This window comes from Lissotriton vulgaris, chromosome 5, assembly GCF_964263255.1.
Source record: "Lissotriton vulgaris chromosome 5, aLisVul1.2, whole genome shotgun sequence".
NCBI classification, from domain to species: domain Eukaryota; kingdom Metazoa; phylum Chordata; class Amphibia; order Caudata; family Salamandridae; genus Lissotriton; species Lissotriton vulgaris.
Genome location: NC_141693.1, coordinates 1,228,293,373 through 1,228,320,814, shown reverse-complemented (window position 1 = coordinate 1,228,320,814; position 27,442 = coordinate 1,228,293,373).

The window sequence follows — 27,442 nt, the reverse complement described above, 5'->3', positions numbered from 1 at the left end:
TTAACATTGTGTGAGCGTGCAGGGTGAACATTGTGTGAGTGTGTAGGGTGAGCAGTGTGTGAGTGTGTAGGGGCAGTGTGTGAGTGTGCAGGGTACAAAAACTGGAACTAAGTCCACCACACACACATAAGACCACATACATCACACACACAGACACCACCACACACACATTCGGACACCACATTCTCACCACCTCACACTCACCACCACACACACAACCACACACACACCACCAGCCGTCAGTGCACGCTTCCACCAGGCACACACACCACCAGCCATCAGTGCACAAATTCTACAGGCACACACACCACCAGCCATCAGTGCACACATCAATTGTTAACACATACACAATTAAATATTGTAGCAATCTCAATATGGTGCACTTTACTTTTACACATTGCCATTTACAATGCCATTAGCTCTAACTCAAATAAATCCGAGACCTATTGCATTTCCAATGCTTGTTAAATGTTAGCTGTATCTGGGTCCGTGTTGTAATTGTGTGTGCTGTGTGCAAAACAAGTATTGACAAAACTAACAGTAGTGGCATAATTAAAAATGCCAACCTGGTCACGCAGAAAGGGTCTTGGAAAACCTTCACAGATTACAGCCAGATTTATTGGTATTGGCTTTTTGCAATGCTGGTTTTTAAGGAGCACAAAAGGATCCATGATGCTGGCCAGACACAGTCACATTAGGGCCTGGATACAGCTAAAGGCTTGCCTTAGCCAAGGTAACAACTCTATGCCACCATATGACCTCTAGGGGTTCGTAGCCATAAAAGGCGCCCCAAAAAGCTGCCTTTAAAGCTTCTAAGGGTTTGTTTCCTTATCAATTTCAGAATAAAATGGGGTCCACCTTTTGGACGCAATGGGGTTAAGAGTATGTTCAGCTGAGTAAAATAGCCGGTGTACCTCAAGTAGTAGTTACAGATTCTGAATATTCTTATATACTCCTACACTAAAAAACTCAACATGACCTCCTGCGACGAATAACTAAATGTTTGATTCGGCATAAGATGCTTGTCATCATGGATGCGGCGTTTTTGTAATGCTGTAAATACAGGTGTTGCCTTTACACCCCAAGTGGCACGCTATCACCTCAGACTGAGGACCACCAGATATGTGGAGCCGGTGACCTCCAAGTAGCACACAGATGTCTGCAAAGGGTTTAACCTCTATGTCGACCACCCTCCGCATTTCATCATCCCACATTAGGCGAAAACCAGTTAAATTCACCTGCAGCTACATACATGCCCCTTTCTATGGCAATAGGGGCAGCTGCCTGAGGCGCCACCAAACCAAACACTAGATTTCTCCTGCAACCAGAAAATCGTGCACCTGACATATGTGCCAACATTTGAGAAGAGGAAAGTTTTGTAGAAAATACGGGGGAGTTTATTTTTTCCACTAACTTCCATTGTAGTGAAGGCAATTTGTAAAGTACATGTAAGTGTATCATTTAAATAAGTTGCATGGCACGCTGCGGCGCGCTCATGCATTCTTTTGTGTTTATGTTACATCATCATTTCTCTTGTATTCCAACATGCTGCACGCACTTCTGAAGAGAATGTTTCTCTTCAAAAGTGCGTCCCTCGTGTCATGCTGGACACTGTTGTGTATTAACCGTACCTGAGTCAGTTTCTCCGCGGATCCGTTCCTGGCAAGCTGCGCTCCTGTGATCTGCTGTTCAACTTACAATTAAACTATTGTTTAATGGTTTATACTGCTTCATCCTCATTGCCTACTTACTTTACATATTGGCGACGAGGACCTCATTACCGTTGCATACAGTTCCTTTTCCTGCTGAAGCTTGGCAAAAGCTAGCTATTGATTTCTCTGGTCCTTGGGAGGTTTTACCTAGTAATAAACGTTTTATTGTGTCACTAGTTGACTATCATTCTAAGTGGTGCGCTTTTGACTTCTCAGACTCTCCCACTTCTGTTGCTGCCATTGATTTTCTCAGTAAAGTTTTTCTCTCCGAGGGTCCTCCTAGAGAGCTGGTCAGTGACAATGGCTCTCATTTTTGTTCATCCTCGTTTGAGTCATTCCTCAAGTCTTATGATATCAAACATCTTAAAGTGGCACTATACTCTCCTTCATCTAATGGACTAATTGAGAGGATGAATAGGTTTTTCAAGGAGGGAATACAGACCGCTGTCTCTTCTAGTTTGGATGTAGAAAAATTCCTTAGGGGCAAATTATGGTCTTACTTAGTTACCCCTCATAGTACAACTGGCGTTTCCCCTTTCAGACTTCTAAGAAAAAGAAATCCAAATGGGAATATTTGCCCATCCTGGATAAAAGACTTGAAAGTTAAGGACAACGTCTGCTTAGCTTGCAACGACAAGGAGATTGTCAAAGTAAATGTTGCTTCAAAACAACTAATTCAACAGAAAAACTTTAACTCAAAATTGCTTTCTTCTATTCAACCTTTCAATGTAGGAGACTGGGTTATGGTTAAATTTAGTAGCAAGGTTAAAAAAGGTTTATCTACCTTTTCTTTACCTACACAGGTCCTCAAAGTTTCCAAAGGTTCTCTCTTCCTTGATGGAAGGGGGTGGTGGAGTAAGCGTGTCATTGTCAGACTTACTCCCGAACAGGCAAGGAAAATCACCTCAAGTAAATATGTAAATGAATCTTCCTCATCTTCTTTTTTCCCTTTAGGTACCACTTCTGATGAACATTATGAACTTTCACCTGACACTTCTCCTTGTTCTCGAATTTCATCACCAAACCCAAATTTTGTTGAAGGTTCTAATGTCAATGAAACAATGTATAGTGATACTGTTAACTCTCATGCTATTGCAACCCCTTCTCATGTTTCCACTGACAGGTCTCACAGAAATTGTTCTCTTCCTTCTCGTTTTAAGGATTATTTTCTTACTTAAGTTTTCACTTTTCTTTTATCTTTTATTTTATGTAAATAGGGAGAAGATGTAAAGTACATGTAAGTGTATCATTTAAATAAGTTGCATGGCACGCTGCGGCGCGCTCATGCATTCTTTTGTGTTTATGTTACATCATCATTTCTCTTGTATTCCAACATGCTGCACGCACTTCTGAAGAGAATGTTTCTCTTCAAAAGTGCGTCCCTCGTGTCATGCTGGACACTGTTGTGTATTAACCGTACCTGAGTCAGTTTCTCCGCGGATCCGTTCCTGGCAAGCTGCGCTCCTGTGATCTGCTGTTCAACTTACAATTAAACTATTGTTTAATGGTTTATACTGCTTCATCCTCATTGCCTACTTACTTTACACAATTTCAGGTGTGAAGCATCAAAAAGTTTCGTATTTCCTGCTGTAAAAATCGGGAGTCTCCCGCCCGACTCGGGCGCGTTATCACGTATAAGACATTTGAGGAGAGAGAGTGGTGTCCAAACGTCACTACACCTGTGGCTGCAAGAAGTCCCAGCCTGGGACCTGTCATCACCTAGGAATCTGTACCATCGAAGGCACTGCGGCCTCTGGGCTTGGGAGGGGTCCTGTCTGATGTGGACAGCCGCTCACTTTCCCCTTCGAAAACAGACTTCATCATAGCAACGAGACGTAGAAATAAAAATACTGCACACGCTGCCCTTTTCTGGACAAACTCGATGTGTAAGCGGTGTTAGACCGACCGCATGTGAGGATCAGACGCTTCCGCGGAATCCTGTCAGGACCAGAAATGTAAAGAGCAGAAAAGAGCCCTCCAGCTCCCCCCACCCCACAGTACTAGTCATCCTGGTTTACAGTTGTGGAAACAAGAGAGCCACACGGTAGGTGCCACCTTCAGCACCCATCTCTACGCCACGGTAGGTACCACCTTCAGCACCCATCTCTACGCCATGGTAGGTGCCACCTTCAGCCATCTCTACGCCACGGTAGGTGCCACCTTCAGCACGCCATCTCTACGCCATGGTAGGTGCCACCTTCAGCCATCTCTACGCCATGGTAGGTGCCACCTTCAGCACGCATCTCTACTCCATGGTAGGTGCCACCTTCAGCACCCATCTCTATGCCATGGTAGGTGCCATCTCTTTATGGTGCTGAGTTACTTGCTTTGCACTCGAACTGCAGTTCACCTCTGCTCAGCTTGGCCATTGTTCACTTCATGACGACAGCCCCTGCTTGCAAGGCTGGGCTCCCAATTGCAGTCTTCATGTGACAACCATGTTACAGTTATTATTTCCCAACAATGCTTTTATTTCACGATACCTCAGGATCTTGGAGGAAATTAAAATGACTGTGCTTCTTGTCCTGATTTTTGGGCAAGCGGTGACTTAATTGCCACAGGAAGATGTCCTCACAAAGTTCAATTGTTAATTATAAAAACATAGATAAAGTTTAGTCCTCAAGGTTGACAACCAAACGTCAGTTTTGTGATATGAAAGTGCAGTTTGTGGCAGGCGCTTTTTTCTGCACATTTTTCCACAGCCCCCCCTGCAAGCCGTCCACGTCCCTCCCACCCTTTCACCCTGCTCCTCCCCCTTCATCCCACCCCACGCCCTCCTCTCCTCACAGTATGCAGCAGGAGGAAGAGGGCCCTGTGACCGACGCCTGAGCTTCAATGACCCACCGTCCCTCCTTGCCGAAGTCCTAAGATGAAATGTATGACTCAGCAGACCCCGTGCTGTGGTCTGCTGGTCCAGCTCCTTCCCTGCCTCCATTCCCTATCACTACCCAGGGAAGGGGGGCTGAACCAAGGGGCATCTTAAAGCATAGTGCGGCCAAATACAGCCCGCGCTGCTGAAGAGGCCTCTTTCCACCTCCTCAGCAGCGGCGCTGCCTTTGCATGCTCTGCCATCCTGGCTTCCAAGTGCCCCGTGGAAGCAGTAGTGGGCTTCTTCACGCATGCGCAAGGAAAGGGTGCACAACCAGATGGGGCAGCGCGAATATACAGGCAGAACCTGCATGAATCGGCACCCCGCTGACGTAGGGGGTGTACAAAACGATGGGGGTGCGAATTTAGTTAGAACACCGGCAATGTAGGGAACTCAATATGGCGCTACCTGTTTTTTTCTTCCTCTGCGCATGCCCATAATCGCACAACATGTTTGTTGGGAAGAACATCATGAAAAAAAAAAACGAATCGAAGATTTTATTTGAGAAGCGTGACACCATAACTTTACTTGGTAACACATTCTTCCGAAATGTTTCATATGTTACATTTGCGAAATCTAGCTAATGTGCTCATCGCATCCAATTGGGAAGGGCTTTTTCCATTATTACATCAGCTTTAAGGCGGTGAAGCTGAATATGCATAACCGATCCATTCCCAAAGAACACGAGTGCTTTGGAGCCTGTTTTTATTTTTTAATATAGAAGATGTCAGGTTCAAACTTGGCGGCCATGTTGGAACTGGGACAGGGAATAGCCTTCGTTATTACCGCATACGTCAGGGCGTTCTCACCGATGTGTGTATATGTGTTTTTTGTTTCTAATTATTTCTACTCCCAAGATCCTCCATTTTGTAAACCGTTCCACAGACTTCGTCAGCGCCGCCTGTTGGCCATGATTCAAATGAATCGCAATGAGAAACATAAATTAAAAGAAGACACTGCCTCACCGCCATCTCCTGCTACCAGGTGGATTCGTATGTTGTAAAGCTTCACGCACCTTTTTCATTGCATTGTAAGTGGTTTATTTTCCTTTTTCCTTAACAGGGTTTAAAAAAGACATGTAACGGTTAAATAAGCGCCCTGTCAACAGAGCGTTCAAAGAGTAGAATTCTAAAACAGAACTAGAGGGATTTTCACCTAGATGACTGAAAAACCGAGCGGCGCCATTGGAGCATGAGGTCTTAAAGTTTAAGCCGAGGGGCTTTTGTAGAATTGACCAACCTATTTGCATAGCTGCCAAGGTTTCAGATGCTCTATGTGTGACATTTTCATAGTTTCAGTGTAACTTTGAGTGACATTTCAACAACTATGAGTGACACTTTCTCGAGAGCAAAATCAAGCAATGAAGACAAGGGAAACATAGAAATATCTGAAATTGCACCCATTTGAGCAACAAGAAACTCCAAGAACATCTTAAAACTGCAGCAGAGCACCATAAATCATTTCCCGCCTTTTGCCCCTTGCCTGCCAGCAATAAATCAGGAGAGCATCAAGACTCCAGGGCCTCACTGTCACATGACATGGAAACCCAGGCCCAAAAGAAAGGATGAGTGAGGCTCCAACATGAACAAGACAAGTTACACAGGGATCCAGGTATCTTAGCTGCCTGTCACATTGTGCCAGTTAGCTGACTCACGCAGTAACAGGCTGAGCACTATTTTGGATTATCGTCACTGGTTAAGGCCTGTGCAATACTCTACCATACAACATAACAACTCCTGTCAGAAACCTGTTAAAGTTACCCCAGCGGTTTTAAGAAATAAACCGCAAACTTAAGGTGGCCACAATTTAAACACACGCTTGTCACAGCCAGGGCCCCAGCGGGAAGCCATGCCAGAGGACAATGTAGAACATCTAAATTAGTCGAACACATCACGACTAGATCGGCACCCTACTGACTGCAGGCAGTTGCCAATCACGTGCATGCCATATGGCAAGTAAATAAACATAATGTGCCTGGGCTGTGAAAAAATGGCAGAAATGCAAACAGGTGACACTTCAGCTGGCAAGAACGCCGGTTTGCTATCATTGTAACACAGTAATATGCAAAATTAGTCAAATCTAATAAGCGAAGTCCCCTCGGTACACCCAGTGGCTGATTTAAAGCAAAATTGTTTTATTTCAAACTGGATCCACTGTGAGAAATGTGTAAAATAAATAGCCTCCTTTCTTAAGTTATTGAAACAACTGCATTTGTTTTTACACTTATCTCCCAGATCTGCATACAAACATATGGCGATTGTTTTTCAGGATTATGTGTTTTCTGAAGAGCTATTTGCCAATGCGTTTCAGAGCATCAAAGTGAGGGATTCGGGATATCGGTACTATGGTTTGTTGAAAACCCTATTTTAGCACCCATTTGTCAGAATTGGATGTATGATGTTAGCACGCACACTTTTACCACGCATACCATTACCACGCATTTTTTACAACGCGATACCTTTACAACGCATAGTGCTTTGGGTGCTGGATAGTGAATAGTTTAATTTACTATTCCAACACCAGTCCCCGTGGACACTAGGGAAGGTTATTGGATATTAAATTAACCTATTCACTATCCATTCCCTATGTCAGATCGCCCCAAAGCGCTATGCGTTGTAATGGCATGCGTTGTAAAAGATGCGTGGTAATGGTAGGGCGTTGTAAAAAATGCGTGCTAAAGGTTTTATACCGTCAGAATTATTCTCTGCCGTGTAACTCCAACAAGATGTCTCATCTTGTTTTCTAAAGCCGGATAAGGGTGTTGTACGCAGAGAATCTACTTGCCAGTTGACTGTCCCAGTCGCACAGCACTGTTCTTTTACAGGCCTGAGACCGAAGTGTTACATTGGGAGCCTTTACAAGACCTGAGAAGGTCCGATTTTAATCTCCACGGACTTGGTCTCTGTAATGTGAAAAAATTGCAGAAATACAAACAGGCTTTGTTTCAAAAGGCAAGGAAGCCTGTTTGATATCATAGTAACACAGTTACATGGAAAATTAGTAAAATCTAATGCACAGTCCCCGTGTTACATACACCCTAGCGGCTGATTTAATGCAAAATAGTTTTTACGACCTGCAGGCAGTGACAAATGTGTAAATAATAAACTGCCTCCTTTCTTAAGTTATTGAAACAACTGCATTTGTTTTTACACTTATCTCCCAGATCTGCATACAAACATATGGCGATTGTTTTTCAGGATTATGTGTTTTCTGAAGAGCTATTTGCCAATGCGTTTCAGAGCATCAAAGTGAGGGATTCGGGATATCGGTACTATGGTTTGTTGAAAACCCTATTTTAGCACCCATTTGTCAGAATTGGATGTATGATGTTAGCACGCACACTTTTACCACGCATACCATTACCACGCATTTTTTACAACGCGATACCTTTACAACGCATAGTGCTTTGGGTGCTGGATAGTGAATAGTTTAATTTACTATTCCAACACCAGTCCCCGTGGACACTAGGGAAGGTTATTGGATATTAAATTAACCTATTCACTATCCATTCCCTATGTCAGATCGCCCCAAAGCGCTATGCGTTGTAATGGCATGCGTTGTAAAAGATGCGTGGTAATGGTAGGGCGTTGTAAAAAATGCGTGCTAAAGGTTTTATACCGTCAGAATTATTCTCTGCCGTGTAACTCCAACAAGATGTCTCATCTTGTTTTCTAAAGCCGGATAAGGGTGTTGTACGCAGAGAATCTACTTGCCAGTTGACTGTCCCAGTCGCACAGCACTGTTCTTTTACAGGCCTGAGACCGAAGTGTTACATTGGGAGCCTTTACAAGACCTGAGAAGGTCCGATTTTAATCTCCACGGACTTGGTCTCTGTAATGTGAAAAAATTGCAGAAATACAAACAGGCTTTGTTTCAAAAGGCAAGGAAGCCTGTTTGATATCATAGTAACACAGTTACATGGAAAATTAGTAAAATCTAATGCACAGTCCCCGTGTTACATACACCCTAGCGGCTGATTTAATGCAAAATAGTTTTTACGACCTGCAGGCAGTGACAAATGTGTAAATAATAAACTGCCTCCTTTCTTAAGTTATTGAAACAACTGCATTTGTTTTCACACTTATCTCTCACTTAATTCCAACAAACAACATTTAAAAAAGATCTGCATACAAACTTACGGCGATTGTTTTCCAGGACTATGTATTTCCGAAGAAATATTTACCAACGCGTCTAAGAGTTTTAAAGTGAGGGTTTCAGGATATGCGTACTATGGCTTATTCAAACGTTATTGTTCATATTCACATTTAAGTACCGTTTTATAGGGGTGTTGTGCGGAGAAAGTCCTCTTGCCAGGCTGGACAGCGTCTGTCCCAGTCTCAAAGCACTGGTCTTTTACAGGCCGACGCAAGACCAACGTGTTAGTACATTTGGCCTTCACAAGACATGATCATGTCGATCTCTGTCACTTACCAACCTACAGCAGGACTCCCTTCCACGGCAATTTAATTGGCGCAGCAGAGGGTCAAGTTTACTGCAACTGCTGAGACAGCTGAGGCATGCAGCAGGGAAGGCCGGAGGTGCAAAAGGCAACGCTGCCTGCGAGCCGTGATCATGATGATGTATTCGAATTTTCTGCAAAGAAGACCACTGTAGTAGTGCTGTACTGTTGAAGAAAGCCAAACAGCTATTCTTGTGTATTCTGTGCTATAACAAAACAGAATCACCAGATTACGATCCATATATCCCACAACGTTGCTTTTGTAACTAATATCAACCGACGCTGCTTACCATTGGAATAGGTGTAACAACAATGACGCTCTCCTCCTCCTAACTCACAAAAAATAAAAAACATCAATAAACGTTGGGCAATGTTACAGTTGGAAGCAGATTTCCACTACATTTTTGCACATTAGGAGCTTTATTGACGCTAGGCTTGAATAAACGAGAGTTTATTAGATGAGATTCAGTATTCATGTGTTTTTTTTGTAGGAGAGTTTTAGTCACTTGAGTGACGACATTCAGTTTAAATTACATGAGAGGTGACTTCATCATCATTTTGAGTAAGCTATTTGATCATTATTCTTTACATCACACAGGGCGCACAAGGTTTTTTGTTTCTTTGGTGATGGTGCTAACCTTAGTTGCATTTGAATATGTTGGAGTACCAGCAAGACTGTATCTGATGTGCCTGTATCTTTTTTCGTTTACAGCATAACCCCTGACGAAGGGACTATCAAATTGTCCAGAAATGCATTGGGTTACAATTATCTTTCTGTTTAACAATTAAATGAAAACTGAATGAAGCATGTAAAATGAAATTCAGCTAATGTATTTCAAATAATGTGAATTAATATTTTGAATTGTGGTTTATGATTTCAAATAAATTGCAAATGCTTATGTTAAGAATGCATTGAAACAGGTTTATATTTTTTGAACAATTTATAAAGTAGTGCGCATCTAAGTCTTAGTTTACTTGATCGTTAACTAGCCATTTAGGGCCAGATGTAGGTCACCAAATACCGGTCGGTAACGGCCGATTTCGGCCGTTACTGGCCGGTATTTGGTGATTGGGATGTAGGGGGCCTTAAATTAACCAATTCGGTATATTTACAGAATCTGTAAATTTACCGATTCAGAATCGGTAAATTTACCGAATCTCAAATTTGTGATGTAGGTGGCACTGAAAACAGTGCCACCGGCCCTTAAGAATTCGTTATTTACCATGACATACTATGTCATGGTAAATAACGAATTCCTGTATACATGCACATCTGTGAATGTACACCTGTGCCATGTATCACACATACATGCCCTAAGGGCATGTATGTGTGCCACATGGCACACAAGCCAGAATCAGGGGTGCAACAGGGTGTCAAAGTGACACACTGTCCCCCTTGCAAATTTGGTAATTTTACCGAATAGGTATTTACCGATTCGGTAATTGACATTGATTCCTATGGGCCTCAATGCCCATATGAATCAATGGCAATTACAGAATCGGTAAATACCGATTCCTTAATTACCGAATCATACCGATTCGGTAATTAATTCGGTAAAATTACCTACATCCCGATTGCCAGTTCTTAAATACCGAATCGGTATGATTCGGTATTTAAGAATCGGTAATCTGGGATTACCTACATCGGGCCCTTAGTGTCTTAAGCGTAGAGTAATTGGGTATATTCTAATTAGGTGCAGCACACACAGATCAACATAAAACAGCATAACAACTGTTTAAAATCTAGAAAATAAGGAGTGCTCAGACCACATTTCTTTTCCTATCTTGAAAGAGCCATCTCTTCTCCGATTCGGGCCTATACCACTCCACTGGATATCTCAGCTGTGCAGCTTGAAAGTATTTTCGTAAATTAGGAATCCCCAGACCCCCCTCGTCCATCCCCCGATATGCCAGTTGTTGGTTGATTCGCTGTCTCTTTCCCCCCCAAATAAAGTGCTGGATCGCTGCTTCCAAAATTTTAATGGTCCCGGCCGGTGGGAACACGGGGATAGTCTGAAAGATATATAGTATCTTGGGAAGCGCCGACATTTTCACAGCCGCGATCCTTCCCAGCGGGGACAGCAGCTGTTTCGTCCAGCACCCCAGGTCCTTGTGAATCTGCAATGTTATGTTGGCATAGTTCAAAGCCACCGTCCGGTCTGTTGATGGTGTAAGGGTAATACCCAGGTAAGGGGGTTGCATCTGGGTTAACAGTTAGGGTGACCAACCGTCCGTAAATTTCACGGACCGTCCGTAATTGGGACCTCACGTCCGTTGTCCATGAGGATCCCTTTTACGGACGCCTTTTGTCCATAATTTTGGCCATCACAGGGAGCAGCACTGCTCCCCTGTGAGAGGCCTCACTCCCGCTGATGGAGCCACCTCGCACTCCTCCTGGAGCACAAGAGCAGCCCCACCCGCCCATTGTCATTCTGTATACCTGGTAATTGCCACATACAGAATGTCAATGGGGCAGTCTGGGGTGTTAAAAGCTTGTGGCGGCCTCCTCATGCCTCAGTCTAGGGCCGGGCATTCTGTTTATTTTTGCAGCATGGGCGTTTTACCTTTTATCCAAGTTAGTTAAAAGGTAAAACGCCCATGCTGCAGCCAGTAAAAGAAGTTAACAAGAACGGGTTATCGTTCTTTCACTGTCTCATCATTTTAGAACAGAAGTATTTTCAATATAATATTCAACAAAGCCATGGTTGCTACTTTTTTATTTTAAGGAACTAGCAAACATTGACAAAGCCAATAGTCCTGGCTTGTTGGTGTAATGATACTCGCTGTATTATATATCTGGTTGCAATGACAGAAATAACAATACCAGTCACGCGAAACACTATGCTAAGCGCAGATTTTTAGACTAGGTGTTTTAAACCACGCTCTTAATTACATCAAACACCCGTTTTTTTTACACCACTTAAAGCACTGGAAACAACACCATGTCACAGTCACCTCACATCCTGGCACTGTGCATCATGCATGATTCATGACTTCTACGTTTTCAGACTGCCTGTATGCAGGGGCATAGTGAACTCTCCCCCACCACACCCCTCCCCATGCTTTAGGAACTACAGCAAGTTGAAGTTCTTGATGGGCTTCTTCTGTCTGCAACTCTGCAGACAAAGGCTCGGCTCATAATGTGAAAAGGTGGGTGAATAAATAAGTGAAGGAATGTGTGAATGGCTGGATGGATTACTGAAAGGATAAATGGATGAATGAAAGGGAGAATAGATAGATAATGAAAGAAAGGATGGATGGATGAGTGAATGAGTGGAAGTATGGATGAGAGAAAAGGTAAATGGGTGGAAGGGTAGATGGCTGAGTATAAGGGCGGATGGGTGTGTGAAAGGATGGATGGATGGATGAGTGAAAGGTTAAATGATGGGCGAGTGAATGGGTGGATAAATTAATTGATAAGTGAAAGGGTGAATGGATGGATGAGCGAAAGGGTGGATGTAAGGATGGATGAGTGAGTGAAAGGGTGGATGAATGAGAACGGATGGCTGGATGAGTAATAGGATCAATGGATGGATTCATGAATGGATGAGTAGATGGGTGGGTGGATGGATAGATAAGTGAAAGGGGTTGGAGAGAGAAAGCGAGGATGAATGACTGAAAGGGTGAATGGGTGGAAGGATAAGTGACTGAGTGGATGGATGAGTAAGTGAATGTGTGGATGGATGGGTAAAAGGGTAAATGGCTGGATGGGTGAGTGAGTAGATGGATGGGTGGAAGAGTGGATGGATGACTGTACGGATGGATGGGGTGAAAGGGTGGGTAGATGAATAATGGATGGATGAGTGAAAGGGTGGATGGAGGGATGGATGAGTGAAATGATGGATGGAAGGATATATGGTGGATAGGTTTGCAAATGGTTGAATATGTTTGGATATAGATGGGCACACAGATGGAAGGATTCACCAGCAAATTTCAGTCAATGGGAGGATAAATGGTTTCTACAAAAGTCTGGCACCGCCATGGGAAATCCAGCAGCCCCAGCATACGCGAATATTTTCATGCATCAGTATGAAAATAAATACATTCTACAAAATCCTCAATGGCAACAAGGGTTACGTCTATATTTGCGATATATTGACGATATCTTTATCCTGTGGAAAGACACTGAAGATCAACTGATCAACAACATCCAACAATTAAACCTGATTGATCCACGGATACAATTCACCCATGTAGTACATGAGAAACAAATTAATTACCTAGACGTAACCATCCTTAAAACAGGTGACAAGTTTGAAACCACTCTATACACTAAGATGACTGATCGAAACAATCTGCTTGCCTACCTAAGTTTCCACCCTACCCCTCTCAAACAACACTTACCGTATTCACAATTACTCCATGTACAAAGGATTGTCTCAGACCCGAAGGAATCCAAGACACAAGCTTTAATCATGATTAACAAATTTAAGAAACGAGGATATCCAAATGAGGTGTTACAAGATGCCCACAAAAGAGCCACAGCAAAGAACAGACAGATGTTACTCTCTTCCCAAAAAAGTGAAAAAACAACTAAAATCACATGTGTGAGTAAATACTCTACAATTACTCCTCAATTCAAGAAAATCATCAAAAGACATTGGTGCATGCTCCAAACTGAACTGGATTTCAATAATATTTTTCAGGATGAACCCACGTTCGCATTCACTAGAGCTAAAAACCTAGGTGAAATTATAAAGAAACCTGCACTTACAAAACCTCAAACAACTTTCAAAGGTACCATCCCATGTAGAAACTGCAGTAATTGCAATAACATCATGGAGGGTAACACCATCACCCACCCCATGCGGGGTAACAAGATTAAGCTACAGGTTAACGGTACCTGCGACACAAAAACATTATCTACATGTTAAAATGCCCATGCGGAAAAGCATACGTGGGACAAACTGAACGTAAACTTAAAACAAGATTGACTGAACACAAAAGTAACATAAGAACAAAAGTGCCCAAATCAGCGGTAGCCAACCACTTCATTGAACAAAATCATCAGATTAACCAGATCAGAGCATGCATATTGGAGATTGTGGAAAAAAATGAAGAAAGAGATAACAGAAAGACTTTACTGAAACGTGAAAATCACTGGATATTCCACTTACAAACTCTGCGCCCTCAGGGGATAAATGAAAGAACTGAATTTAGTTGTTATTTATAAATCTGTTATATATGATTCTGTTAGCTGTATATTATGACACACTGTTACCATGGTACGATATATTGTAACAATTATTTTTGCCACAAAGCTTTACTATCGCATAGCATGAGATACGCATTTAGACACTGGCCCTTTAACTGATACATGCACGCCTTTAAAACATCGTAGTATAGCCCACATGCGTCACACGCCAACTTGCACCGCGCTGAGAGCGTTCCGCTTACAGCGCCGACAGAACCTAATTTCCTGTACACCCGGTAAGAAGGAGCTACGTTTAATGCTTGTAGTCTACTCGAGGCAGCCCAAATCTACTTAACATTTGAACCGCGAGCACTTTTTTAAAGCGCGAATGAACGCTTGTTGGTTAATGCGCCACGCTAGCTAACCTGAAGGAGCTACGTTTAACACTTGTAGCCTACTCGAGGCAGCCTGAATCTATTTAGCATTTGAACCGCGAGCACTTTTTTAAAGCGCTAATGAAACGCCAGTTGGTTAATACGCCACGCTAGCTAAACCTAACTGCAAAATGAATTAGCAACGTTACCATGCTGCATTTAACATCGTATAACGCACGAGTGTAAATGGTTTAAACATCTCACAGCTATTTTGAACGCGTAAATGTAAAGGGTGTTTATTGAATAGTCGCATTTTGCAAAGTATGTACATTACTTACTGATGCTAGACAATATGTGATAGAGGTTTAGTGATTTAAACATTGTTTATTTTGAAGTATTATTAGTGACAGATACCACTCCTTGTTTCATAGATTTCCCAGATGAAGGCCAGTGGGCCGAAATGCATTGGAACATATGGATTGTTGTAAAAGGAATTGAATATAAAGTATAATCTACTGAATGCCTTCATGAATATACCTTCATAAGTATGAATAAAATACTTCAGTGAAAAGCAACTTCAAGTCTTTTGAAAAACTTTATTGACTAAAATTTGCTGGTGAATCCAGCACACTCAAGATCAGTGCCCTTTGTGACACTAGCACTGTTCAGTGCTAGTGCTTTCCTCAGTTCATAGTACATACTCCAATGCAGGGAGTAAACGAAGGAGCACGATCCACGCCTTTAACCTAAGGATTATCACTTAGCAGAGCACGGCTATCATCTAAATCACACAGATGGAAGGACAGAATGAATAGTGAAAGACTGAATGATGGATGAAAGCATGATTACACCTTGTAGCACCCATTATCTTAAGTAAAATTTCCTGTACATTGACTTTCATGTTAATATGAGTCATTGTCTCTATATAATGTGTGTGTGTGATGTAACACACTCCAGGGCTCGACAAATCCGAAAAATGGTACTAGCCCTGCTGGTCTAGTACCATGGAAAATCCCCTCGACCTGACTGCAACCCACTTGACCTCCGTCTCTGAAAACGGAGCAAAAGTGACAAGATAACAAGATTTAAATGCATCTTTATTGCTCATTCCCTTTATGAGCAATAAAAATGCCTTTAAATCATGTTATCTTGTCACTTGTCACTTGTTTTCAAAGACAGAGGACAAAAGTTAGTTTGACTTCCGACTCGCCAGAAAGGGCGAGTAGGACCTAAAAATAGCTCGTCCTCATCCATTCTCCCTCGCAAATGCGAGCGGGCGAGTGGATTTGTCGATCCCTGCACTCCGACACCCTGCGCTACATACTTGGGATGAGTAACACTATAAAAGAAATTAAATACACATGAGAGACCGTTTAAGTGAAGATGAGGGGGCACCATTGGAGGGTGGTAGCAAGGCCGGACTGGCTGGACCAGGCATCGGTTTCCCTGGGGGGCTGGAAGGTGGGGTTGAGGGGGTTGTTACTGGGGGCTGGCACTGCAAAGTTCCTTGTATAGCCAGACAAATGAAGATTAAGGAAGGAGCGTTGTGCTCATAACCAAGTCTTCAGTTCGAATGCTGTGTTCCAAAGTTTTATTATTGCAAAATTCATCCAATATCAGCAATCGAAGATTTATTCCAACAGCACAACAGTTTAGTTGAATGTGGATTCAATAATCCAACCCGACTCCTTATTCTATAAGGCACAGTGGATGTACACGTACCCAGTGTTGCTGGCCTGGATCTCGTTGAATTGAACTTCGCTTTGCCTAGATGGAGGCAAATGGTTGCTCTGGAACCTTTTTGAACTTTTACAGCCACATGCATCAAGCTAAAAACCGGTCGCAAACGGGCAGATTCTCAGAATCTGCCCCTTTGCGACTGGTATTTTTGCATTTGGGATGCATCATCCCAAATGCAAAAATCGCAATTTAAGGAATCTCTAAATTGAGATTCCTTAAATTGCGATTGCATTTAAGGAATCCCAAATTGATATACCTTAAATGCAATGCATCAAAGTAAAAAAATTAGCGATTTCGCTAATAGGAGCAGCAAATTACCAAAGTCAACTTCATGGTAATTTACAAAAAGTTTGAAAAATGCACTTTAGTGCATTTTTTAAAGTTTCATGTTGTGCACACACATGCCCTAAGGGCATGAGTGTGCGCAACATATGTGCACAGATCAATTTCAGGGGTGCAACTGTGTCCTTTGGACACCCCTGCACCCTTGAAATTGAGAATGTCTTTCCATTCATTCTTATGGGCATCTAGGCCCATAGGAATGAATGGGGAGGTATTCCTTAATTGCGAGTCGCAATTTGCGAGTCGAAATTAAGGAATATTAAGAAATCGCAATTTTTTTAGCGATTTCTTCATGCATAGCCTTTTGCTATTCCTTATTAGCGTATCCTTATTTTTCGCTAATAAGGAATTGCAAATGGTATTGTTGATGCATGTGGGCCTTTGTTAATTATAGTTGGATGCTTCATTAGGGAAATATAAATTTGGAGATTATACAAGTCACTTTATCCAAGCCTAAATAGAATAAGGAGTCGTTATTTTGAGCGTTTAACTGCCAGAAGATTTATCAATTGAATGTTGTTGGGAATCGTGGTGAGGATCTGATGTGTTGGATCTACGCGCTTAGTAACGGCCACCGCACCACAGATTGATTACGGTTATTCACGAGCCCTGATGATGTCCGTTTAGGACGAAACGCGTTGGCTGTTTTAAGTTATCTACACAAAATTGATTTAGATGAGATTGGATTATTGAATCCACATTCAACTGAACTTTTGTGCTGTTGGAATAAATCTTTGATTGCTGATATTTCAATGAATTTTGCAATAATAAAACTTTGGAACACAGCATTCGAACTGAAGACTTGTTTATGAACAGGACGCTCCTTCCTTAATCTTCATTTGTCTGGATCATTTGGGGCCTTAAACGGTAGACCCTAGGAAGAAGAGCATACGGACTACTTACAGTATACTGTCATTAATATATTGGTTTTCTCCCTGTGCTTTTCGAGTCACCCTTACTGTTGTATACGTAGTTCTATTCCTTGTATAGCCAGTAGTTTTCAATCAACAGTAAAAGCGGCCTCACTTATATTCAGGTGCGGTTCACCATTGTCTGGTGACTAATGTACCTGCTGGAGCGAGGTGCGAATTTTGAATCGTCTAAGGTAGCAAGCTGCGGCTAGACTGAAAAACCGTGAAGTGCATGATTGTCTCAACCTAATATAAACTTATTCAGACTTGTACTTAGGTGGTTGTTAATTTACTTACTTATATACTATTGCACAACCACCTCTGACGTGTCTGTAAAACTTACCTTTTGTCTCGAAGTTTTGTCCTGAATTTTAACCCTTTGTCCTGAATTTTTGTCCTGTATTTAGTCCCTGTGTCCTGAATTTTTACTCTCACTGTCCTGAATTTGCACCTATGCCAGTTGGTCACCCTATTAACAGTCCCCCTCCGTACGCAGCTGCTCCACGTTGAGTGTGAGCATTTTTACCCAGCGGTAAGATCAGCGATTTCCCTCTATTCATCCTAAGGCCCGACACCCTGCCGAAAGTCTCAATCTCCTCCAGGAAGGCCGGCACTGAGCGCTCGGGATTATCAAGAGCCGCCAAAATGTCATCCGCGTACAGGCCGATGCAGTGTGGCTCCCTACCAAAAGTTATGCCTCGGATGTCAGGGTGGTCACACACTCTCTGGGCCAGTGGCTCGACGTAGAGCGTGAACAAGAGAGGGCAAAGTGGACACCCCTGCCTGGTGCCGCGTTGAATTTCGAAGGGACTGGAGCATAGGCCATTGAGGTGGACCCGCGCCTGTGGGCGATGGTAGCAGCTTGCGACCCAGGCTTGAAAACGCTCCCCCACCCCTTAAGTGCGTTAATACCTTCCCCAGAAAGCCCCAATCGATGCGGTCAAACGCCTTCTCAGCGTCAATGGCTAAGAGTACCGAGTCCGACTACTGGAAATGGGCTTTGTCGAAAGTGGAGGATGCGTTTGGTGTTATCACCGCATTGTCTGCCGGGGATAAAGCCTGATTGGTCTGGATCTATGATCCCCGGGAGACAAGGTCCAAGCCTCGAAGCCAGCAAACACGTAAAGGTCAAGATTAAGTAGAGAAATTGGCCGGAAAGTGGAGCATTGAGTGGCGTCTTTGCCCGGCTTGGGCAGCACTATTACATCCGCCTCCAGCATATCGGGCGGGATTTAGCCGGGGCCCTGAAATGAATTCAAAAGCTTTGTAAGAATCGGGGCAAGCAGCGGGCAGAAAGTTTTATAAAAAACGGCGGAGAAGCCGTCTGGGCCTGGCGATTTTAGGGGTTTGAGACGGGAGATGGCACTTATCACCTCTTCGATTCGAATAGGTGCATCCAGAGCGCTCGCGTTTGCTGAGTTCTGCGCGGTAGTTGCTGCGCCCCGCAGGTAAGTGTCAGCAACAGCCACTGGTGTGGGGTCCGCCTTGTAAAGGGACGCGTAATAGTCCCTAAACGCCCCGCTATTTGTGCCTCATCATGTATCTCGTCCCCCCTCTCATTGTGCAAGGCTAAAATGTTTGAGCGTTGAACCTTGGCCCGCAATGCGCTTGCAAGGAGGCGTCCAGTTCTGTTCCCCCCTATAGAATAGGTATGCCGTAGGCGGAGAGCCGCGTAGTCGGCCCGATCCATGTCTAGACTTGCTAATTGTGTTCTGGCAACTTTTAGTTGTTTCCAGATTCTCTGGGCCCCCGTACGGCTGTGTACCCTTTCCAGCTCTACGACCTTGGCGGTGAGGACTTCTCGTTTTGCTTTACAATCTTTGGCCTCCGCAACCGCTACGGTGATTAGTTCGCCCCGCACTACTGCCTTTAACGACCCTCACACTGCTGTCATAGGTGTATCGGAGCGGTCATTAACCGCAATGTACTCAGTGATTCGCTTACGGAGCTGCTGGACTATCTCTACGCGCTGTAAGAGGGGTTCACTCAACCTCCATCGAGCAGGGGGTCTCTTGATACTAGGGCAGAGGTCTTCAAACTATTTTGGCCTGAGCCCCCTTAAGCAAAATTTTGGGAAGTTAGGCCCCCCGCCAAACCTATAGGGAAAGGATTTGGGGAGTGGGGAGGGATGATCACAGGGGTCAGGGATCATGAGACCATTTCAGGGGTGATTTTCCGTAGCCTGTAATCCACACTAAATGTAGCATCAAACAAGAACACAATTGACCACAAACACTACTGCCCGTAATTGGGGTGCTCTGGGCCCCAATGCACTCTACCTGCTGCACTACTGATGGATGTAGCCGTGAGATACAAGCTATTTTGTCTTCTTTCATTTCTTCTCCACCATGTCTGACCATCACTTCAATCTCAAAACAGGTCCAGTCTGTCTGAACGAAAATCAGCTACTGCGTGCTTCCCCAGTTGTTTTGCACCAATGGCACCATCTGCCCCAATGCTAGCAAGGAAATTGAGCCCTCATGCCCAAATTCTATTGTAAAACATTCATAATTGTGATGCAGTAGGCCCCTTGACAAAAGTGTCACTGTACTTGCTTCATTAATATTAGCTGCTGCCTTGCTGTTGCCTCTGCCCTTTAAGAACATGGGATCCCATTCCACACTACCCCTCTCCCTCCCATCCCTCCTCACCCTCTCGTCTCTCTGATGCCCAAATCAAGGTGTCGCCTCTGTTTAATGTTCCCCCTCCCTTGGGTCATTGCTCCAAGGCTCAAAGAAACACTGTCACAGGAAGTGTGCCCCAGACCTCTTAAGCAGCTGCAACATCAAAGATGCCTACAGCCCTGCAAAGCAGGCTGTCTACTCTGCCCACTCAGCTGGGCAATTACTTATAGGTCAGATGCCCAAAGCAGGTTTTCTGCAAAAAATAACCACACGAATAGCAAATTTAGCCCCCCTTCCATCTGCTGCTTGGGCCCTGTTCCTTGCAGAACAATGGTGTCCGGGGCCCTAATGCTAGCAAGGAAAATGCATCCCATGTTCTTTTTCACAGAAAGACTGCCATAACTGAGATCTATGTAAAGTTAATAGAGAGAGACCCCCTGAACCAGGGGAATAGGGTACTTTTAGACAGTGAAATCAAAAATTCCCTTGGCAAGATTACTAAGAAGTAAACACCAAATGTTAGTATTGGACACTCTATTGTACAATTATGACAAAACATATATATATATATATATATATATATATATTATACCAAATGTATTTGTATATTAAAAACATAAGCAATACACATTAAAAACAAATTAACATTCCATTGGCATAATATGCAAAAATTGTCACAATCATAATTCATCTAAAATTGTTAAACACTACACAGATTCACACGCTTCACATGTTATTGTGAGCATAAGATAACAGCCTAAATAAAAGCAGTACCATACAAATTGTCAATTTTCCATTCACCACGACATCTGTACTCATCATATCATCCGATGGTACAGATACATCGATGATATCCTGATGATTTGGCGTGGAACCTATGAAGAGGCTGCTAGTTTCATTGATGTTTTGAACACCAACACATTCAATTTGTCCTTCACTTCTCATATAAGTCAGCAGGTAGCACACTTTCTTGATGTCACATTGGAGGTCAGTCAAGGCAGGCTAGAAACCAGGCTTTACAGGAAGCCCACAGCGGGCAACACCATTTTGCATGCGGGAAGTCATCACCCCCCACATTTGATTCGGAGTATCCCCTATGGGGAGATGCTTAGAATCTGTCGGGTGTGTAGTACGGACTCCCACTGCATAAATGCTCAAGCCGCTAGCAAGCAAAGATTTCTAGCCAGGGGCTATAGTGAAAATCTGATTGATACAGCCATCAGAAAAGCTAATGCCCTGTCCCGTACTGAGGCACTGACCCACAAGAAAGTACAGAAAAATATCACAGCCAGTATCGAACAGCCAGTCAGACTTATTTGGACCTACAGTTGCCAGCACGGGGCACTTAGGAAGATCATTAACCAACACTGGAATCTGATCAAATTAGATCCTGTTATTGGTGAACACATGCCTAATAGACCAGCAATTACCTACAGGAAGGCGTTCTCACTACAGGATGCACTAGTCAAATCTAGTCCTGAGGTAATACCCCCCAGAAACTGGCTAGCTGCCAGTCGAGGGTTTAGGAAGTGTTCCAGCTGTAAAGCTTGCACTCAAGGGCTCAACAAGACAGAGTTCTTGACGGCATTTTCTACAGTGCCTCGCAAGATCAACAAGCAACTCACGTGCAAGTCAGAGTATGTGGTGTATGTGTTGGAGTGCCCCTGTGGCCTGCAGTATATTGGTAGTACCAAATTGCAGGTCCACAAAAGGGTACTCCAACATATCAGGGCAATCAACACAAATGACGCCACTTACCCTGTAGCTCGGCATTTTAAGGAGTTCCATAACAACAACAGTGGTCTCCTTAAATATTATGCTATTGACTCTGTGGGCCCTCTGAGGAGAGGTGGTAACCGGGATGGGATCTTAAGGGCGCTTGAGACCAGATACATCCTGGAGATGGACAGTAAAAGTCCGAATGGATTGAATTCCTCGGAGGACTTTTACACTTGTTTGTAGGGCCATTAACATCAAAGGGGCTTCCAACAAACCCCCTCGCCACCCTCCCAGATGTATTATTACTGACTGTGATAGTTGAAACCTGACATAACCATCGATAGGTGTTTAATAGTTGATTGAATATAACTATGCAAGATAAGAGATACCAGGTTATACAATCAACATTGACAAATGTAGTTGCTCTGTATCCTCAGTACAGCTGTGTAACTATTTACAATCTTAGAACTTCATAAAAGTTTGGTTTTAATTGCACTTGTTTATATTAGCATTTTCAACGGCGATGCTTTGGTTTGGATTTTTTGTAAACACCTAAAAGTGGGCCATGCAGGGGATTGTTTAAAATGCATTCATGTTTGTGCCATCTTGATCCGACTATCGCTCTACTACTATACAGTGATTTAGTTTGTTGGTAGTAGTTGGATTATTTATACTGTATATAGGTGTATATATATGAAATTCTGTGTATATATTTTATATTAAGTCCGGGGGACCTTTTGGGTTTCTGTGCATTAGCATCTATTGAATTTAAGGCATTTATGCCGTTAGCTTTTAGACAGCAATGCCCATTTTACTGGCTTGTTGGGGTTGCTCTTTTGCACATGTTGTAAATATCTGAAATGTTTGCCACACATTGTGAATACCCTGTCTACCCTCGGGATAGCAACAATAATAACTTTAGCGAATTATCGGACAATACAAATGTATTTAAACAGTTATTTTTATGAAAGGCACTTTGTAAATATATTCGTCTTTCCCCGTTTGCAATTGCAAAAAGAAAAAAATGTGTATTACCATGTTTTACACCCCCACTGATTAAGCTGTAACCAATAGGATGTTTCCGCTGTTGATGCATGAGCACTTTAAATTTCACGCAACTCTCTCAGTGCGTCATGTGACCAAGGCCTCTGTGTAGGCCGAAACGTTATGCTGGCGTGGTGTGCTGAGAAATAAAAAACTCACCTGCACTCTGGGTCTTCCGTGTTCTCTTTGATCGATGGCCGAGGATTGAAGGTCTGTCGCAGCAAGGGTGCATGTGCGGAAATATATATATATATATATATATATATATATATATATATATATATATATATATATAATAAATTATACCAAATGTATTTGTATATTAAAAACATAAGCAATACACATTAAAAACAAATTAACATTCCATTGGCATATTATGCAAAAATTGTCACAATCATAATTCATCTAAAATTGTTAAACACTACACAGATTCACACGCTTCACATGTTATTGTGAGCATAAGATAACAGCCTAAATAAAACCAGTACCATACAAATTGTCAATTTATAAAAACACAAAGGGGGAGAGACAAACAAAGACAGTGCAATTTTTCATAAAGATTTGCATATCAAGTGTCAAAATTCAAGAACTCAATCCTAGACAGACTTAATTCTTGTAATGCACAGGATGAGTTTGATTACTCGATTGTGCAATTTGTTGGGCGTCGACGCGTTTCGATGGCTTGTCTTTCAATAGTATGACATCTTTGTCAAGACTGAATATAAGGTCTCTCCTATTTTGCAACATTGGGTGGTTGCCTTGTAGTAAAAATCCTGTTGGTAAACATACTACAATCAGTATTATTCACGGGTTTCGCATGATTGCATTTATCAATTTCACAACATTTTCAAAGAACACTTTATGAGCTCTCATTGAATATATAAAGTCCATGGCTCTTACACTGACATTAATTATGTTGCTTTCACATCTCTATATTTTTTGACATATGCTGGGCGTGGCGTTTAAATTATATTCATTTGACTATTGTATTACATCGCATGTTGAGTCTCATGACATACAAAGTATTAATCTCATCTCCTTTTCATAGTACTTTGGCAAATATATATGTCAAATACTACCATGTACGCTTCAGAAATCATATTTGAAGTTCAAAGGTAAGGGAGTCCTCTCTTCCTGAAGCTGTGTGAAGGTTTAAGACATTTTCACTTGTCTTGTTCTATATATTGGCCCTTCGTCTAGGCTGGCCGCCATCTTACGACAGATAAATCATCATTTTACCATAGGTTTCAGTTCTTTACCTTATTTCATATTGCTTCCGAAATTCTTATGAGTTTTCAATAACTGTGTCATAGTTTTTGATGGATCTGCAAGTTAAGTTGTTATTTTTTTTTAAAAAGGATTCTTTTTAACCAAGGTTTAATCTCTCTGTCTAGATGTGATTATTCTATACGAATTCGATCATTACCCGAGTGTCTTTATTTATGACTTTCAATCTCACCACTGTTACTGGATTGTGCACGGTAAAATCTCTATGGAGAAACATATTTTTTTTTTGTTGTAATCAACTATTTCTATTTATTAGACTACCAAGCTCACAACTTGTTAACATCTAGTGATTAAGCTATTCACTATTTTGCAATTTACCTGCTTAGAATAATGCTTCTTTCGTTTTCTTGATTCTTTACCCTCGCAATATTATGCGGCACCAACTTCACAGAAATCGTGAGATAAACATTTAGTAAACGCCATCGCATGACACTATTAAACGCCTATATGGTGCTTAATTTTTGTAAAGACCCACCTAAAATTGTGTCCTTGCGGGTCCTCACTCGGGTGTATATCAAGGAGCCGCTGGCTATCGTGTTATCTACCTGCAGTATAAAGAAAATGGGGATGCTATGTTAACTCAAAGTCCTGCCACCCACAGTTCTATCAATTATCCAGGACGCCACGGAACGGCGGTAGAATCTCCTTACCGATCAAAGTTTAGGGCCTCCGTGTCTCCACACCCATCCCTAGTCTGACTGCCAGGACTCTGCTCTCCCGGAAATACTGTTTGCTACACCTATTTTTTGAAGCACTTTTAACCGTTTGTGCTTGCTGTTTATTGGCCGTCTTTTATTAATTCAGCTGATAGTCATTATCTTAGTCCACGGTTAATTACACTGAAACGCTACACCCTACGTGGCTACGCCTTCCATGCCTCGATTCCATTTTCCATCCTATGCCGATTCCAAGCCTCTTTCTCAGTTTAAATGCAAGCCTCGTTATCACTTTTGTTCCCCGTAGTTATAGTAACCTTTATTATGAGATCTAGTCCCCACTCACAGTGTGTGTGGAGGGGGAGGGCTCATGTGCCTCAAAACAGATAGAGAACTAAAGGAACATGCCTTCTCACCAAGGTACTGAAAGAAATGCAAATGTGTGGAAGGGTTGGAACCAGTGTAGGCTTTAATTAATAAAGACAAATGCTTATTCATTCTGAGGGGAAATATATGTGCACATTAAAAGGAGTGCGCCCTTTTAATGGGCATATATAAAATATTTCCATTAGATATAGTCTGGATTCTTATCACTAAAATGTATATTTTTAAAGCACTTGTTTTTATCTTAAACAATATTTTGCTGCAGTCTGTTTTATACAGTGTAATACAGTTTTAAAAACAAAGACAGTCACAGTGCTTTCTGTCACAGACTGGGATCTTGTACCACTATAAACAAGCCACTATTCCTCATTGCACCGATCAGGATTTAATTCTGTGACTCAGTCGTCACAAAGACATCTGCTGTGATCACATCAGCTAACTGAGGTTTCATAAGGTAAAAGAGTATATTTCCTTTTGGTTAGTATAACTTGCATTCATTTTGCAACTGAGGTGTGTGTGTCTTTATTAGAAATATAATTACATCTTCAAAAATAGAACATAAATTAGATATTGCATTTTACAAAAATGTAACTTCGTCTCGCAGATAAGATAGTAAGTCGTAGTTTCTATGACAAACCAGATGGCTCTAACTGCATAATCTCATGTCCTTTTAGAATGGTCACTGTGGTGCAGTAATTGTGTGTAGGACAAGTGACCATCATGTCTGTCAGTGCCCCAACTCGCATGCTAGATGGCAAATGCCATCCATTTACCACTCTCCTGCCTGCAATCTCCATACTTGAAAACAAAATCTGAAATATTGAACGCACTTTATCCTCACCAGCTCCAAAATACAAAAAAACAGCAGTATGTCCTGTGAGGTTGTACTCGTGCAAAGTTTATTTTTCAAAAAAAGAAAAATCCTTGTTTGTTTAGCCTCCCAACAAGTCGTTCTTAAAGACTTGATTCAAAGTCCTTTGCAGTAACAGCTTCAAAAGCATACATGCATTTTAGTTTGGTAGCAACTGTTCACAATCCTCAAAGGTGTACAATGGCTATAAAAAAGCATTTTCTCTGGGTAAAACCAGCTTTAATGTTAAGCAGTCCATATTAGTGCATAGCAGTCTGTCTGTTTCTGCTAGTTTATTTATTTATTTATAAAGTTTTATATAGCGCGAACTTGATCCCGAAGGATATCAGAGCGCTTTACAATTTGAAGCAAAGGTAACAAATCAGAACATTATTCTAACATTGGGAATCTAATGGGCATTGGATCAACTAGAACAAACATCATTTTAGGTCTCACTGCAGACAGATTCATCCGGCTGTGGTCATCAAGCAGTCTTGAGACATGCATGCAGTTTAGGTCTCCGCACAGCACATCAACATCGAGGTGCACTTCGAAAGCTCCCTACTGGATCAAGCACCATATTGGTCAGATTGCAGCCACACACCTCCTGTGATGCATGGGCCATGTATAAGAAGCCATCTTCATCCTCATGATCCCAATACACTTCAGACATTGTGACAAACATGGACAGTAAGGTCTTGTTATTCACCATAAAGAAAACAGTCTTTCAATGACCACTGGTAGTTTGGATAGAAACTCACTGTTTATATAACCCACCTCACCTTACCGAGTTGCTACACACTTCCACAGTTTAAACAGGATTGGGTTTTAGTTTCATTTCAGACTTTCCATTCCCCGTCAGATTTATGTTGTTATCTAAGTGTGGCAGACCTATTACGTCATAGGTCTCTCACCCGCGGCACTGCTGTGGTGGCTGAATCACATTCAGCAAAAAATTCACGTGAATAATTTCCTTAGTCCAATTCACATTTTAATTCATATTTCAGTTTCATGCTTTTAATCCATATGCACTCTCATCACGCTTTCTATTCCTTATTAAACAATTCCAATTTCAAATAATCCAATGCATTTCGGTGCATCCAGCACCTTCATCAGGGCAAAATCTAGAACATACAAATAAACAAACTTCAGTATAAAAAGAAAAACAATTGTGGCCACTTTCAATGTTACAACATTGCAATCATGTTACACTCGTGTCCCTATCTTGTAAATCCCTGTTTAAACTCTGTGTTTTACTGAGAAAGCTTACACTCGGCAGTTAAACCCGTGATTCGTGTAAGTGTACACTACTCTCGTGTAATGCCTCAATGTTAAAA